This window comes from Myotis daubentonii, chromosome 12 (assembly GCF_963259705.1).
Source record: "Myotis daubentonii chromosome 12, mMyoDau2.1, whole genome shotgun sequence".
Lineage (NCBI taxonomy): Eukaryota > Metazoa > Chordata > Mammalia > Chiroptera > Vespertilionidae > Myotis > Myotis daubentonii.
Genome location: NC_081851.1, coordinates 61707833 through 61726158, shown reverse-complemented (window position 1 = coordinate 61726158; position 18326 = coordinate 61707833). Strand labels below are relative to the sequence as shown.

The following is an 18326-nucleotide window of genomic DNA, read 5'->3' as shown; positions in this document are numbered from 1 at the left end:
CTGGGTTTGGTTTTCTGTTGCTTTGCTGTTTTACAACTCTGTAGGGGCAGAGGTTAGCTTGTGGATTTATGTCCAGTAGAAATGCAAATAATTTCAGTAGAACAGAGAAACCCAGTGATTATGCCTATAACCTGTGTGACATTAACTAGTTTTTTTTTTTTTTCTGAAAAAATCTAACCCAGCAAACTATTAAGTTGCTTCTAGATAACTAGTGTTTCAAATTCTCTTTGGATTGGTTGTAACGTCTTACTGGTTTCCTCAATAATTAGTGAGTTAAACAAAATCTTTAACATGTTTATTTTAAATTTGCATGAGAGTGTTGTTCTTTAAGCTTTTGAAAACTGTGCTTTAACAAGGCATAGGTTACTTGGCAGCCTTTCCTTAGTGGTACATAAGATAATGGCATGACTCACTACTGACAGCATGTTAGATTTGATGAGTTACGGTATCAAGTGGAGTATCACCTTGTATCTTGTCAGTGAGCCAGTTAGAAATTAGTGAGATCAAATCACAGTGTTGTGGGCATGCCCATCTCAAAATATTTTGATGAAGCTTTAATCTGGAAACACTTTGCAGTAGGCATTAGTCATTATTGTCTTCCTGCTCAGCATCTGAAACCTGACTCTTATAATTGAGGAATTTCCTATCTATGCTATCTTCTAGCTGTTTTCCCATTATAGCAGCTGAACATGGCAGTTACTCCTTTCCCCGATTTCCTTTGAAGCTGGGACACAGGTATGTGACACACAGCTCTAGACTTTCCATTGGAGACTGGTGTCTCAAGGCAGCGAGATCTGCAGGAATCCTGTCTGGTGATGGGCACTAGTTGTTGTACGATGGAATCCTCATGGTGGCCATGGCTGGGGTAGGAGTGTCCTGGGTAAGCACCTAGGGTAGAACAGTGGTGACAGAGTTAGTTTTGTGACCTGATTCGACAGCCTTGGGACCCTGAGGTTATGCAGTCTCGGAATCTGCCTCTCCAGCTACCTTGGAAATTCACGAGTTACTTAATACTCTTTTAACAACTTCTCAATCTTCTTCAGTCAATGAGAGTCTGTTTCTGTTGCTTGAAACAGTGGACACTGGCTGGAACCAACATTGAGATGAGAGTTGTCTGTAGGCTGCAGTCCATCTGGGAATAAATTTGGTTTTCTACCTGCCCAGGTGTATTAGTGACCAAACTAATTGTATTTGAGAAGACAAAAAAATGTTTTGTTGAATGCAGATGAAGAGACCAAGAGACTCAGAAACTAGAGAGTAAGGAGATTACAGGCCACAGCAACTTGTTCTGCACCCCCACCCGATCCCTGGCCCTAGCAATGGCTGTAGAGGTGGCCTGCAAGACCTGCCCTTTGTCAAAGTGCTGAGGGCAGTCCCAGCACCTCTGAAAGCAGTAAGGGTGTGTGTGTGGGGGGGGGGGGTGCGCAGGGGCGGGTTAACGGTAGCTAATGTGGCCTGGTTGGGGCTAAAGGCAGTGAAAGAAGACTAGTGTCCTGGAGTTTTCTCCTGGCTTTCTGACTATTCCTTCTTAGTCCCCGTGACGGTTGCTCTCTGTAGGCTGCTGACGCAGATGAAAGACATTGCATCTGAATTGGTTTCAATGTTGATATGAGGATCCCTAAGATTCTGGCCCTGGGTTAACTGGTGATTCTTAGGGACCTAGAATGCCATTGTAGCCTCCTAATCAAGGGGTAGCGATTTATTTGGCCATGTAATAAATATTTAGCCATGTCCACGCCATAGCAGGCCCAGGGGAGGGAGGCAGTGTGTGCTCCAGTTTGTCAGGGTATAATCAGCATCTGGAAGAATTCCGCCATCAGATCCCCGACCTCTGGGTAAGAGCCGTTGTGGTAGGAAGGGAAACACTTCTAGAACTCCTCCTCCACACAAAAACTGTAAATCGAAAGGAATACTGCACCCATGAGAAATGATGCAAATTTACTCGGTCCTCCAAGCTTCCTGATCAATTTTAAGCTGCCCAGTATCCTTAAAAAAAATTGTTCTGCTTAAATTAGCTGGAGCCATTTCCATTTGAAGTGCCCTGATACAACCATATATGATTGTCTTCCCGATGAATTATATAGTGAAACCTAAAATAAGAAAAAAGGAGGTCTACTCTTGGCAGTTTGGTGTATGTATCAGAGGTAAATAATGCATTTCAAAAGGAGAAAACTAACTCCTGTGATAAAATAGATGTGCGCTTCTGCAGGCACTTTGAAGTTTACCAACCAGCCAGGAGGCCAGGGTTGGACACTACTAGCATATTTTACTGATTTAAACAATGTGTGCACACCCATTTATTGGACCACAGGCAAAAGCCCGAGTTTGGTGGAAATCAGAATGCTGCATTATCGTGGAACAGAGATCTTGGGAAACATAAATAAATGCAAAATCTCCAGGAACACTCTACTACAAACAAACAATGGAGCCTCATGCTGCCATTCCTGGAAAAATAATAATTGGCTTCTAATAGACAAATAGTTCTAGGAAGAAGAGAAAATACAATTTGCAGAGAGAACAACAAGCATACATTTAAGGGGCCATAAAGCCCTCTGTATAATAAATGCAGTTTAATAAAACAAGAGACAAAATTAAATTGTGCCCAAAGAATTAAGGTAGTTTCTTGTTGCAGGAACGACAGAAACCATATTTATGAAGACACTGTTGCTCTTTGTTTGTATAATATTAATTTATATGATCCTGGGCAAAAGCCAAACAAGTAAACTGCAGAGATTTTTGTTTGTTTTTAAATCAGAATCACCAGCAACTATTGCTGTCTTTCATATTCAAGCATTTGTTTATCCAATACAGTTTTTACAGAACCTCTCTTTTCCAGACTTGGCAGGGACTGGAACACGAAAAAACAACAACAACATGATACATTTGAGCAACTGAAAGCAGTTGTTGGAACACAGAGAGCATAAAGAGCTGCAGATAAGCAAGGACCAGGTGACAGGGTCCTTTTAGATGGTATTAGAGAAATTAGACATTATACAATGTGCAATGGGGAGGCATTGAAATGCTGTAAGTAAGACACAAACACAATTTGCTTTGTGTTATGGAAAGATCACAGCTGCCACATGGAGAACGGATTGGAGAGGCCAAAAGTGGGCGTGTTGGTGAAGTAGGTGGGGGTGCAGGAACTCAGGGGAGGGAATGACAGTTGGAAGGATTCAAGATAAATATAGGCAGTGAAATTAGCAAGAATTGTGGGTATGGAGAAGGCAGGGGGAAGGGGGGATTCCAGATTCTGATTTGATCAATAAGGTGGCTGGTGGTACCAATCTTAATTATAAATTACACAAGAAGAACAAGAATTGGGATGGTGTACCAGTAAATGATGAGTTTGATGCTAGGTATATTGAGTTCCAAGTGCCCGAGACATGCAAGTTAAGATGCTAAAAAGGCTACAGAATACGGGAATTACAGAGCAGAGATCTAAGCGGAAGACACGGGCTTTGAAATCATCACCTTCTTCTCACAGTTGGTTGAAGCCAAGGGTAAATGAGGGAGAGAACCTGGAGGAGTAAGCATAAGGCCTATGGACTCCACCAAGAAGAGAGAATCTGGAGGCAGGTCAGGCCTGGAGATGTCATAGAAACAGAGGAACGAGATATTCAGGAGTGGGGGTGGGGGGGGTCAAGTAGACGTTGGACTGAGAGGTGGCCAATGAATTGTGCTATTAGGCCTTTTTCTGTGAGTTGTTGCTAGGGAAGAGTCATGCTACCTACTGTTATAAGGCAATGTTTTCCCTCCTTCTCCTTTTTTTCTTCTTTCCCACTTCCTCTTTCGGAACTCATCTTTTTTTTTTTCTGTTCCTCTTCATTTTCCTCCTTCTCCTACCCATCCCCTCCTCCTTGATCTTCTTCACAGACCTCTCACACGCTATGACCAATAGCATACTTAAAAATTCTGCCACGTATGTCACATCTTTTAAGTTCACAATAAAATTGAGAAGAAGACACAGAGATTTCCCATATACCCCTGACCCCACACATGCACAGCCTTCCAGGCTAGCAAACCCCTGCACCCGAGTGGTGCATTTATCACCGATAAGCCTGCAGCAACACATCATGATCACGCAGCGTCCACCGTTTACACGAGGGTTCACTCTTGGTGGTGTGCATTCTGGGGGCTTAGAGAAATGTATAATGATATGTGTCAATCATTATTGTATCATAGAGTATTTTTCCTGCTCAAAATAGCCTCAGTGCTCCATTTAAGTCTGTGCCAATACTTGGCAACCACTGATTTCATTACTGTCTCCTTGGCTTTGCTTATTCTTGGTGACTTTCTAAACCAGCCGTGGGCAAACTACGGCCCGCGGGCCGGATTCGGCCCGTTTGAGATGAATAAAACTAAAAAAAAAAAAAGACCGTACCCTTTTATGTATTGATGTTTACTTTGAATTTATATTAGTTCACACAAACACTCCATCCATGCTTTTGTTCCGGCCCTCCGGTCCAGTTTAAGAACCCATTGTGGCCCTAGAGTCAAAAAGTTTGCCCACCCCTGTAAACACTAGTTGATAAAGACTTTGTTCCCATAGCCTGCCTGAGTCAGTTCCTAGTTCCAGCATCAGTGACCTCTCAGAAAGTTACTAGTAACTCAAAAGTAGCCAAGAGGGAGAACTAAGTGTTTTTCCATGAAGTGCTGGGCTTACCTTTCTATGGGTTGCCTATTTTAAACCTTTGTAAGAACAAAAGTTAACTTGTGGATCTTTCCTCCCAACTTTTTCTAGCTAATGGAAGGGAGAACCCCAAAAGTTTAAACTTCTGTATGATATCAACCAGTTTTTAATATATACCCAGCTTCTCAAATGTGTTTTGATCCAGTTCTAAAATCTTACTGTTTACCTCAGTGATTAATGAGTTAAATAAAATATTTGACAACTGTTTTTTGTATTTGCCTGAAAGTCATAAATTCTACCTTTTTGAAAATTATATCTTAACAGGCATAGGGAGACAGAGCACTGATGGTGCCCCGTGAATGGAATGGTAGACGGCTCTTACTTCTATCTTGTTCTTCTGGCAGGACCCCGCATTGCTGTGTTATGAAAGCAGACATCTCTCTTTTAAAAAAAGGAATATATATATATTATTGATTTCAGAGAGGAAGGAAGAGAGAGAAAGATAGAAACATCAATGATGAGAGCAAATCATTGATCAGCTGCCTCCTGCACGCCCCCCACATTGGGGATCTAGTCTGCAACCCAGGCATGTGCCATGACTGGGAATCGAACCGCGACCTCCTGGTTCATAGGTCAATGCTCAACCGCTAAGCCATGCTGGCTGAGTGCAGGCATCTCTCTTTAAAGTGGGCAGCTTTAATTGAAAATGACTGGCTTTGGAAAGATACTGACCATTGGATATGGATTTTCTAATCAGAGCAGCAGTTACTGTCAGCATCCTGCTCAGCGCAGCTCCTGTGGCCGTGTTAGATAGCAGTAGCTCTGTAAGTGACCGAACCTAGGCAGAAGAAGGGGAAGGCTCTGCACATCTGCTCTGTGTCCCTCCCCCACTGTAGTGGACACATGTTATGCATGTCATATATGTTTGTGTCTCTGTAGCAACTTCACAAAGGCTCCTTGGTCTACCCGAAGGAATCAATGGCTTTAGGTCCCTGAGAAGATAAGTCAAAGGGAGTCAACTGTGAGGTAGAAAAAAGGCAGAAAACAAACCTAAAAGTTCTACAAAACCTGGAGGTGCAAGGACCTGCAGCTCAGAGTCAGAAGTCAGTGGAGATGGGAGACCACGAGGCTCTGAGCATCTGAATAAGGGGCCGGAGACATATTTCTCTGCATCTGCCTGGAACCATGTTTGGTACTTAGCAGAAGCTAACCAACTTTTATGAATGAATGGTTGGCTCCGGGACTAAGTGAAAGAGAAGGCTTGAAATGACAAATAGCAGAAGGGTTTGAAGGAAAAAAAATGATAGAGAGACTGTGGCTGAGGGAGACTGAACAGAGAGGGCAGAGACGTGCTGGAAGGTCAGGGTGCTCAGGAAGACGTGTCTCCTGCCCCACGCTAAGCCCTGAGTGAGAATGCACAGGTGTGCACTCTGCCGTCGACAACTCCACCGTCATGAGTGCGTGTCCCCCGATGAAAACTAGCAATGACACCATCTGCTCTACCTCCACCCTGGGGAGGCTGGGGCTGAAAGGCAATCTGTGTGAAAGGGCTCACAAAGTCCCAGCACCACTCGAGTCTGTGTTTCTAGGATCAGGTGTGGCAGCAAAGGTAGGAAAACCCTGCATCACCCATCTTACCGTTGAACCATGGCAGAAACTTAACGCCCAAATCCTAGAGTCTCTGAAGACTGGAAGCAGTTTTCAAAAGATCAAAAAGCTCTGTAGTCACAGGAAGACGAAGTTCCTCGAGAGCCGTTCGGCTGCCCCAGGCCTGCAGCAGCGGCCCTAGATTTCAGACAGTCTTGGATTAAGAAAGGTGTCTGTGAAGGGAATGTCAGCAGGGCTCCCCTCGCACCCGGAGGCTGAATCCAACCACAGGGTCTGTTGTGTTTGGACTGGGTTTGCTGATGTTCTGTGACAACTAGTTCCGGATGTTTTATAAACAGTTAGCCTGACAGTGATGAACGAGGGTAACATTTGGGTATCATCTGAACTGCAATGAAAGACAGATGATTATTTTCGGCAGAAACAGTCACTGGCCATGTGTGAATGGAAGAGCCAGCGCCCCGAGGCTCCCACTGTCTTCAGATGTGGGAACGGATCAGAACCCACTTGCGATGAGGCCCAACAGCCTGGGTGACCATCCTGATCTGGACGTTGGGTAGGGCTTCAGGACATGCAACATACTTTAGGAAAGCCTGTGTTTGCAGCGCCGAATTTGAGTGATACAGAAAGAAAGGGAGACAGTTCAACTGTGGCAACAGTAAAATCAACAGGCCAGTCTGGAATCTGGGATTCATTTGGACTCACAATTAAACAACAACAAAAAAAGATGTATGTCCTATTTTATTCCTTAATCAGAACTTTACATTGATACATAATTTACATACCATAAACCATCCATTAAAACTATACAATTCAGCCCTAGCTGGTTTGGCTCAGTGGATAGAGCGTCAGCTTGCAGACTGAAGGGTCCCAGGTTTGATTCCGGTCAAGGGTGCATGCCTGGATTGCAGGCTCAATCCCCAGTAGGGGGTGTGCAAGAGTCAGCCAATCAAAGATTATCTCTCATCATTGATGTTTCTATCTCTCCCTCTCCCTTCTTCTCTGAAATCAATAAAAATATTTTAAAACAACAACAACAAAAACTGTACAATTCAGCGTTTTTTAAGTATATTCACAGATATATGTAACCATCACTACTCTCTGGTTGCAGAATATTTTCATTACCCTGAAAGAAAATGTGCTTATTAACACTCACTCTCTATTCCCCTTTCTGCCCAGCTTCTGGCATCCACTAGTCTAGTCTTTGCCGCTGTGGAATCGCCTATTCTGGACATTTCATATAGATGGAATCATATCAGATGTGCTCTTTTGTACCTGGACTCTTTTACTTAGTATAATATTTTTTTAGGTCTGTCCATGTTGTAGCATGTATCAATACTTCATTCTTTTTATAGCCAAATAATATTCCATTTTATGACCATACTACATTCTTTGGTTGATGGACATTTGGACTGTTTCTACCCCTTGACTTATATATAATGCTACTACGAATATCCATGTACAAGTGTTTCGTGTGGACATATGTTTTCAATTCTCTGGGGTATATAACTGGGACAGAAATTGTTGTGTGCATGGTATCTCTGTGTGTCATTTTTGGAGGAACCGTTCCTTAGAGTTTTAAGTGAACTAGGTGAGCATCAGTGCATCTCCTCATCTTGCAAAACTCCCAGAATCCTTTGCAAGAGGGGGATGCCAGTAGAGGAATGTGCAGGTGAGGTGGCTTGAGGAATGGCTTGAGTGGGAGCTGCCTCTTCAGGTGTCAGAGTCCCTGACAGCCACAGAAATGCTGGCCTCTCTTTAGAAGGGAATTAACCCTTGCTGTGCCCGTAGAGCTGGCTATTAGCCGGGATCTGCTGGTGGCGATGGAGCCAATGATTTGACAGCGGCAATGACTGCTTTCCCTATTTTCTTTTTTATATCAGGTCACCAGAGAAATAAATTCACACCTACTGTATACCCAGCACACTGGGAGGTTGCTCTGAAGGGCACACATGAACTTGGCTGTTGACAGTCAGCCCAACGAACCAGGCACCCGTGTTGAGCAAAAAATTTTGACCAAATACCAAATTGTATCGTATAGATTGTAGGCTTTCCAGGGAGCAGAGCATTTGGCATGGGCTGTGAATATATGTAGGGACCCCACATTCACCGGCTCCCCAGGGAGAGTGATGTGAGGCTAAGTTGGCTCTAGTTGTACTTACGTAATTCGTTCTGGGATGGAAGAGGCATCTACTTTCTTCCCCGAGGCATTATCTGGCACAGAAGTCATAAGAATGCTGCTAAGGCAAATCTAGGGTTTGTTTTGGTCACATGGTAATCTTGAGCCAAAGGGCCTGGGAGACATATGGGCCTCCTTCTAATGGTCTATGAAGACCAATGAGTCACCTGGGCAAGTCACCCAACCTTGTAGACTCTGGCCATAGAAAAGAGTAGGTCTTTCTGAACACCAGATGCCTCTGTGATTTGATTTCTTTCTGGTATATGACTCACGTGGAATGATTTTTTTAAAATTACTGTCAACTGAACAGTCTTTCTGTTCTTTTCTGCAGCTGAATCTGGGTACATGGAGATGAAGCTGAATCAGTATTTTTTTCCACATTTAATTCAATTCAGCACAGCAGGGTCTGGATAAGGCAAGAAATCAGGAAGCAAAGGAACCCTGGGTGAATGTGAGAAAGTAAAGTTCTGGTTCAGCTTGAAGTTAAACCAACACCAGGGGTAGACAAGGCACGTTCATCAAAAAGTTATTTCTGAATCAGAAGCATGGACATTTTGAGTAACAAAAATAGGAGGCATTTGGGGAAGTTTTGTTCTAAGGGCCACATTTGAATTTCCTAGAAATCACTCTTCCTATCATTTTCCTAAAGAACGCAAAGAGTGAAGGTTTGGCTTTTAGTTACCACTGATAGTTTAATACTATGTTAACAGCGGTACAGGAGTTTTAAGCTGGGGGGAGGGAAGGGGGGGATAAAAACTGGAGTTCTTTGGATTTAATAACACACGGTAATTTAGAGCAGATACACTCAATACCAGTCAAGGCCAGCTACATATGGCATAGGAATTTTTTTTTTTTTAGGTCAGTCAAATCCAACACATTTGAAAATAAATGAATTTGGCATAAATCTTTAAGAAGGGCAGACTCAGTGATGGACTCCCAGCATGTTGGAGATTTCACATGGGGTGGCCACCAAATCAATAGAATCTGAAGTCCCTGTGGAAAATCGGCCTTTGAAAATCAAGCAGGAGTGCTAGCTAATCTTTTATGAGCTTATGATGTGTGCCAAGCACTATCTTGAGTATTTCACATATATCAATTCCTTTAATCCCCCAAACGATCCTTAGGAGCGTAATGGCTGCTTGTTACTCTCAAAAACTTCAGAAAGACAATAATAGAGCTGGAAAGAGAGAGAATGACAAACCAAATGGGGACACTATTACAAAGGAGTAATCTGAATAAATAATCTGAGTGATCTGAATCAATAATCTGTACAATTCTAGCAACTGTTCTGTAGGTTTGAAATTGCATCAAAATAAACATTTGCCAAAAACACCTCTATGAAGAAAATCTCATTATTATTCTCATTTTAGAGATGAGAAAAACTGAGACACAGAGAGGTTAAGCTACTGTGAGGCAGAGGACAAGCATTTAGAAACTGTTATAGCCACCGGATACGAAATGGTGGAGCCAGGATTCCAGATCACTGTTCAGGGAGATAAGGAAGGTGAGGGGGAGATAGAGAAAGAAATAATATTAATTGTTCAAGTGGTTCTTTTGGTCTTCGTTGCTCCAGAAGCATAGTTTGTTTTCTTTTTAAATTGATTTTTTACAGAGAGGAAGGGAGAGAGATAGAGAGCTAGAAACATCAATGAGAGAGAAACATCGGTCAGCTGCCTCCTGCACATCTCCTACTGGGGATGTGCCTGCAACCCAGGTACATGTCCTTGACCGGAATCGAACCTGGGACCTTTCAGTCCGCAGGCCGACACTCCATCCACTGAACCAAACAGGTTTCGGCCAGAAGCATAGTTTTGATCTTGTCACCAAGCTCAGCATGTGGGTTCTTGGGCAACTTACGCAGAGATGCGGGACAGGAGCTGGGAGGGACCTAGCCTGTCATTCAGTCCAGTGCTTCTCAGAGTGTGGCTGTGGACTGCCACTGGTCCATACACTGCTCCCTGTTCACAAGGAGATGAACATGGCAGAGGACAAGCATTTAGAAACTGTTATAGCAACTTGACATTGCAGCTACATCCAAACATCAGCATCATTCTGGTAATTCTCCCCCCCCCCCACCCCTGCTCATTAATTAAGTGCCTACTGCATGTTTAATATTGCATAAGACTTAAGCCTGCTAAAGACAAAGTTAGATCAGTAATAACATCATGTCGCATCTCAAATATGATAGCCATTTCAAATATATCAAGTCCCTTTTAAAATTTCTAAAGTCTATTTTTAAATTGAGATGTAATTAACAAATAACATATTCATTTCAAGTGTGCAAAGTAATGACTTAATATATGTATAAATTGTGAAATGAGCATCACAATGTCTAGTTAACATACATTGCCACACAGGTACAATTTTTTTGTGTGAGAACTTTTCTTGATCATAATTTCTTGTGATGAGAACTTTAAAAATCTACTCTTTTAGCAACTTTCAAATCTACAACACAGTATTATTAGCCACAGTATTCATTTTTGCATTCCACAAAAGATCAGTTCCCAACAGATTGGAAGGAGAAGAAAGGAAAAATCTTGCTCCCTTACCATAGATAGTTTGAAAAGCCCTGGGCTAGTCATACTCTCTCTTCACCGCTGAGAAAACCAAGGCTAAGAGAATTAAAGAGCTTGGAAAGTCTCATAATTAGCCCTAACCGGTTTGGCTCAGTGGATAGAGCGTTGGCCTGCGGCTGAAAGGTCCCAGGTTCGATTTCTGTCAAGGGCATGTACCTTGGTTGGGGGCACATCCCCAGTGGGGAGTGTGCAGGAGGCAGCTGATCGATGTTTCTCTCTCATCGATGTTTCTAACTCTCTATCTCTTTCCCTTCCTCTCTGTAAAAAAAATCAATAAAATATATATTTTAAAAAAAAGGAGGTCTCATAATTGGTCAGTGGGAAGGGCAGGAGCTAGGACTGAGCCTTCTGCTTCCAGTTCTATGCCTTGCACTTCTCTTCCAGACACTATTCTCCTTGTGCCTTCACACAACCTAGGCAGCCATGAGGACAGCCAAGGGCCTCTCTCTCCTCTATCTTCAAGCTGCCCTTGGACTCCAAGGCTAAAGTCTGCCCGTGTCAGTCTTTGTTGAGTTCAGACTCTGGGCTTAGGGAGAGAGAACTCTCTGAAAACAACAAAGCGCATTGTTTCCTGCCTCTCCTGCCCACTTGCTTGTCACTGCTTAGAAAAGATTGATCATTGGTGAGAATAAATAGGAAACCAAGTTACTAGGAATATTTCCTCAGGAGATGGCACCTTTTTAATCCCAAAGAAGTTCATAAGTCATCCAGCTGTGTCAGAGGCTCGTGGTAGCAAGGTGTGGAAGCCAACTGGCGCTCCAAGTGGAATAAATGGAAAACTTTGGTTGTGGAGGCAAAAGGGAATTCTCCATCTGAATTAAGAAAGAATTCTGCACTATTGAAAGTCTAGGTAGAGAAGGCTAGACCTGGTTTCTGACTTCATTAAAATGAACCCTGTTTCATTAGAACTTAGTTAACACAATTTGGAAAGAATCAAGGCTAAAGTCTATTGAACTTGGCCTAGTTGAGAAATTAAAACACGCGAATTCAACTCCTGCTCTTGGAAATAGTCCACCTTCTTAGATTATAGGGGACAAACCTGACCTCCTTCTAAGAAGCATGAGTACGTTATATGCTTCTCCACGGGAAATGGACTTTGGTGTTTCTGAAATCATACATTTAAAGGGCAGTTTTTATTTAAAATTCTCTAATTCAATAAGTATGGAGCTTCACATCAACCAAGAGCTTGTTTAGGATCATTTTTACTGTCTGGCTGCTCGCAAAAGTCAAATCAGTAAACTATGCAGGACAAAATGTTATTAATGCAATGCAAATAAAGACAGGGAAAGGGAAATTTTAGAAACCCAAATAAACACCCTTCATGTGATTTGTTTTCCAAACAGTTCCCGAGATTCTCTTTCCGCTGTGGTCATGCCTCCAGTGCCTTCTAGCGATAACCCTGGATACTCCACATTTCAGCAAGATACAAATATTTCTCTCTTGTGTTCTTGTTTGCTGTTTCTGTTAGAAACAATGAAAGCCACATTGGCTGGATGGAAATCTTAGAGGGATGAAGGAAGAAAAGATCAATTGTTTGACAATAAACATGGCAAATCCCATGAGATTCAACAAATGCTTAAAAACGAAAGCAAGAATATTGCGCTTTGATTTATTAACTATACAGTGAGCTCTAGAAATGATTGGGCAGGTGACCTGTGTGTGTGTGTGTGTGTGTGTGTGTGTGTGTGTGTGTGTGTGTGTGGCGGGGGGGGGGGGGCGGGGAGGTGAATTTAAACACAAAATTTGAAAAGTCTTCAATGACAATTCAGAGATCAAGAGATGTGGGAGAGCTGAATTTTCCTGTGACTGGGATGGTTTTGTTCTTAGCTTAGCAAAATGGACCTGGGATCGTCTAGTTTTATAAACTCCTGATAATGAAGTGGCTCCGGTTATTTGCCATTGTTGAAAGGGAATGAACCTTCTCTGTAATCTTGATGTTCAGTGTGAATTTGGGAAATGCAACTGAAATTTGTCTCTCATTGCTGACTGCCTAGAGGCACCACAAGCCAGGCCCATGTGTCTGTCAGGAAAGTCAGTTCTTTTCCTGGTAAAGCCCTCTCTGTGTCAGGATCATGTGAGATTCCCCACACAATGCTCAGAAAGCATGAGATCATCCTGAAATAATGAGAGTGAGAGCTGGGACCTGACTTCATTCCTCCCCCCCGCCCTCCCAACACACACACAGATTTTGCTTTCCACTCTTGTCCGTCATATCTAAGAGGCTGACGGTTACCAGGGGCTGTGGCCGGGCACGAGGGAGAATATGTCACTGCTGGCCGTGTTGGCCATAGCAACATGTCTGCCTCGGGGCAGATGCAGTATGGATGGGCAAACAGAAAAATGTGTCCGAAGGCGCGGAACTGAAAGAGATCAAAGGTGAGTGCTGAGGCCGTCCATCAGAAACTTTCAGTGACTAGTAACAGGGTGTTCACACAGTCATGTTACTTTTCAGTAAGCTCTCAAGCTGACCAAGAAAATAATTGATGTTGTTTTGTCACCCGTTGGCAACTTCTCAAAAAGCCTATGGTAGAGAAGAACCCTCATTTCTTACAACCTCAATCAGGGCTGAATTACATCAATCAACAAATGGATCAAGCACCAAGAGCATTGAGTTAGTAGCTGTTGAAGCATCAAATACATATAAGACATATTACTTATTCACAAGAGAAGTTCAAAGTCAGTGGGAAAGATGTGTACACAGGTTTTTCAATGCAGTAAGACAGGAGCTATAATAAAAGTACAGAGAAGGTGCTACAGGAACACAGATGGGGGGTCAATTGCTTCTGCAATTCAGGCTCTAATTCTGCAAAGTCTGAGAAAGTATCAGAGTGCAGGAGAATTTAGATTCCTGGAAGGAGAAATAGACTTTACCAAAGAGAAGGATTTAAGTAAAGAAGCACATCAGCTATGAAGGCGGAAGTCCGGGATGTAGTTGATCTTTTCAGTGAGTAAGCATAGGACAGCTTCATTGCCAATATCTCTGTGTCAAGAGGTATAGTCTCTCGGAAAAACAATTTCCAAGACTCTTGTCTCACTTTGGACTCAAAAATCCCATTGGACGCAATGATCTCTTTGTTCTAGTTGTGTCAGACTGCCCCTCAGAAACAATGAATGCACTGGTCGCAGAGGTGGGATTACTGCTGGGGAGATGGTGAGCCTCACGGAGAGGCTCCCCAGAGCACTGCAGCCAGCCTTGAATAGGAGCCGAGAGAAGCAACTGCTCCTGTGTGGCATCATACACGGGAAAGGCCAGAGAGCAGTGCAGTGCTAGGCCAGCCTGGTAACTGGACAGCACCAGGAGGTGGGATCTGGCAGAGTGGAGGCTGAAGCAGGAACCACGGTCATGTGCTGCAGGGGCAGCATGGAAGACCAGGGGGACTTCACTCCGGTAGACACCAGAAGGAGATGACTTCTGCAACCTCAGATTCCTCTTTTGTACAATGAGCTAGTTTAACTAAATCAGTCATTGGCAAACTTTGCTTCTTAGAGCCTGAGATTCCATAAAGGTGCCTCTGTGGCAGGAGATGAGAAAGAGGCCAAGTTGGAAAGGCTAACCCTCCCCAAACTCAACCCAACCTGAGTATTTTGATTTCATTTGTTTTCATATTGGCAACCCATGTGAGATATTATTAGAAAAAAAAGTATAATTTACTGTTCAAAAAAATTCAGTATCTTGGACTAGAGAATTAAGTCTTGACTGTGATTCTAAGCCTCCCTTATTTCCTCTACAATCTCATAATACTTGTTTTATGCTTCTCTAAAATACGTCCAATTTCACCTTGTGTTACTTTTCATGTTTCAAAGATGTGTACTTTTTCTCTTATGAAATTTTTCACTCCATAAAGACAAGTTTATGGCTGCGAAACTCTCCCTAGTGAAACTGGCCTCCTTCCCTCCTTCCCGTTCCTCAGCTTCCCCAAGCTCAGCCCTTAGGGCAGGGGTCCTCAAACTACGGCCCGCGGGCCACATGCAAATACAAATATTGTATTTGTTCCCGTTTTGTTTTTTTACTTCAAAATAAGATATGTGCAGTGTGCATAGGAATTTGTTCATAGTTTTTTTTTTTAAACTATAGTCCAGCCCTCCAACGGTCTGAGGGACAGTGAACTGGCCCCCTGTTTAAAAAGTTTGAGGACCCCTGACTTAGGGCCTTTGCACTGACCGTTTTCTCTATCTGGAATTGTTTTTTCCAGATCTCCATAAAATTTGCTCTTTCACTTCCTTTGCTCAAATGTGACCATCAGACTTATCTGATGGCTTTTTCTGAGCACCTAATATTTAGAACAGAACCACATCCCCCTGCATACACACACATACACACATGTTCCAGAGGCTCCTTGTTCTGTTTTATTTCCTCCACAACACTTACCGTCACTTGCGTATCTTACATTCATTGTTTGCCTCACATCTGCTCATCCCACTAGAATGTACATTTCAGGGTGTAGGGCCTTTCTGCGTTTTGGTCACTGCTCTGTCCCTGGAACAGAGCCTGGCATGGAGGAACCCCCACTCACTGGACGCATTTGAGACTCAGCTCCTGCCCAGCCAAGACCTCCTATTCTGTAAAGATAAGATTCCACATCAGTCACTCACACTTTAGCCAGGTTTGCTTTTTGCCTGTAACATCTAAACCAGTGACCCAATAAAACTTACCTCCTCTAGTACCAACAGTAACTGGACAGAGTGGTAAAAAAATACACACACACACACACACACACACACACACACACACACACAAAAGCAGGGGGTTGGAGTTGAGGATTTGGGTCTGAACTGTGACACAGCTAGTGAGGTACTTTTAGGTGAGTTACTTAACTTCTCCAAGCTTCACTTTCCCCATTTGTAAAATGAGGAAGTAATTTACCTTGGCTTGAATTACCTCCCTCAAGAAGCTATTGCATATTTATTACCATTGATATAAAGTGCTTGATCACTCATAAGGCAATGTGTTAAGAGGTATTAAACACAAGAGAGTTAGGGATTTGAGTTCTTGTCCTGGTTGTATTACTGACTAGTTTAGTGACCTTGGGCAGGTTGCCATTTCTCTGGGCCTCAGTGTGTGTGTGTGTGTGTGTGTGTGTGTGTGTGTGTGTGTAATAGGGAAGAAAAAAATCGCATGAAGTGCCGAATGCAGACGCTGAGGGAGAGAACCACCTCAGCTTAAGAACACACCTTATATGGGTATGTTTGGTTGTGAAAATGAGGCCCACTGGGCACAGCTTCACTGGACTAGGAGTGAAACAAAAGGAATTATGTTTCTCTCCATTATAGAAAAAAGATATTAGTGAGGTGACCCCGGCAGAGAGAAGTGCTGGAAGAGGAGCAGTGAAACAGAGGAGGCAGGGGTGGGAGAGAGGGCCCAGCAGAATGGCTAGGGGCTGGGGCCCAACTGGAGAAATGGCCCCTGAGAAGCTGTGGGTGATGGGAAAGGCCAGAGGACTCTTAGGACAGACCCAACTAAGGTCCAGTGAGGAGACGTGCTCCAGAAAGACCCGGATGCAGATCCACTGCACTTACAGACACATTTGGTCTGGGCACTCTCCTCTCAACACATGGACAGTCTCCCTTTTCTTGGGCCAGCTCTCTGCTAGATCCTTCTTTCCTTAGAGTTCCCATGGTTGTGCTTGGGACACCAAGGCCCAGTCCCTCTGGTTAGAACTGTCCTTTTTAAGAACATTGCCTTTCAGGAGTAAGGAGCAATAGCAGTACTTCTATTCAGGTTTCCTAAGATCTTTGTTTTTTCCCTTGACCATTTCTGTGCACACTTCCTCACTCCTCTGTTGTGCATTTGATTCTGATTGACAGCATCTGGGGCTCTTTGGAAATTTGCTTTTAGTCCTATCAGAGCCTGTGCAGAGAGCCCTTAGTCAAAGGGCGTGGGATTTTATTCTCCACAGCCCTGCCCATGGCCTGGCGCGCTTGCCTCAGTTGGTCCTGAAGTGTACCTTACACCGTGCCTGCGACTGCAGCCTTGCTTGGCTTCCTCCCCTTTCCTCTCTGCTTCCCCCACCCTCTTTCCAGTCTCCTCTAGAAGTAAATCACTTCCTTAATAAACGACTTGCTCACAAATCTCAAACCCTCATCTCAGGGAGCTCAACCGAAAAATCCTCCCAATCTCCAAAAGCTTAGGTTCCTTTAGGAATCGGATGAAAGTTCTGGGCACCTTTGCTAAAAGAAATTACATGTACATCCCCATGTAATTGGCTCGCCTCTGCTCCATGATCTTGGAAGTGTAAGAAATAACCTCATCCATAATTTTCCCAAATGAATCTGACTCAGCCTTCTACCCACCAGGTAGTTGAGAAATCCAAGTTCAATTATTTGTGACGGCCTTTCTCAGTCTCCCTCACTATTCACTTGAGATGGTACAGGAAACCTGGACCGAAAATGTCGGGGAGAGCCTCAGGAATTCAGTCCAATGCACTCGAGTTCTTGTCCTGCTCTCAGAGGTGCGGGAGATAATATGTGGGATAAGCTCCGGGATCTGTGCTGAGCTCCCCACTGCAGGCTGGTGTTCAAATGCTGTCAGTGTGCAGGAAACACACCCAACCATTCTCATGTGAGTCCCAGAAGAATTTATATGGACAACACCTCTCCCCTCATTCCCTACCCCCAGTTCTGTTCTCACCCCCCCCCCCACCGCCCCCACCCCCCATCGCCCGCCCCCCAGCCACTTTCCTCTTGCCTTCACTTCCTTCCCCCTTCCAGGGTAACTCCTATCTCTGTCCTCTGCTCTCAACAAAGAAGTGGATGGAGGTGAGGTTCAGGGCAGAACCAGGTCCAGGAGCACTGAAAAGAGAAACTTGTCTATCTCTGTAGCAGGGGGAAGGGAGGAATTGCCCTTTTATTCATTTCCTACAAACAAAAACTGATTAAGGGAGGCATTAATTACCCAGTAAAATATCCCTGCTTAGATACAATATTGCATACAAGTTTAGGAAGTTCCTAGTTCCCAGGACTCTCGGTTACCAACTCCTGACCTGGAGGAAGTATGAAAGCCAGTTATCGCACAGGCTATCTCTACCAGCCAGTGATGAGGACACTTGAGTCTTGAATGTAAAGGTCTCTCCTTAATTTAGAATCTCTATCTTATGCCTCTGGCTTCTCACTCATTAATAACAAAACTGCTTCAGTTGAAAGATAAAGTGAGGCAAGAATGCCAGGAAACAGAACCTTTGTTTGTACCAGAGTGCCCAATTAATAAGCAAGCACTGGGACTTTAAAAGCAGGGTGCGGGATCTGGATTGGAGAGGTTTGAGAGACAATGCTCCCTCAAATCCCTGGGTTTAGGGCCAGGATCGGGATGTTGGTGCCGTTTTCTTACCATTGTCGACAT

The 18326-nt window shown here is 43.7% G+C and overlaps 1 pseudogene; it reads right to left on the bottom strand.

Annotated features, from left to right (window-relative positions):
* Positions 1-18326, bottom strand: part of LOC132213712 (ferritin light chain-like) — a 71642-nt pseudogene extending 53316 nt beyond the window's left edge.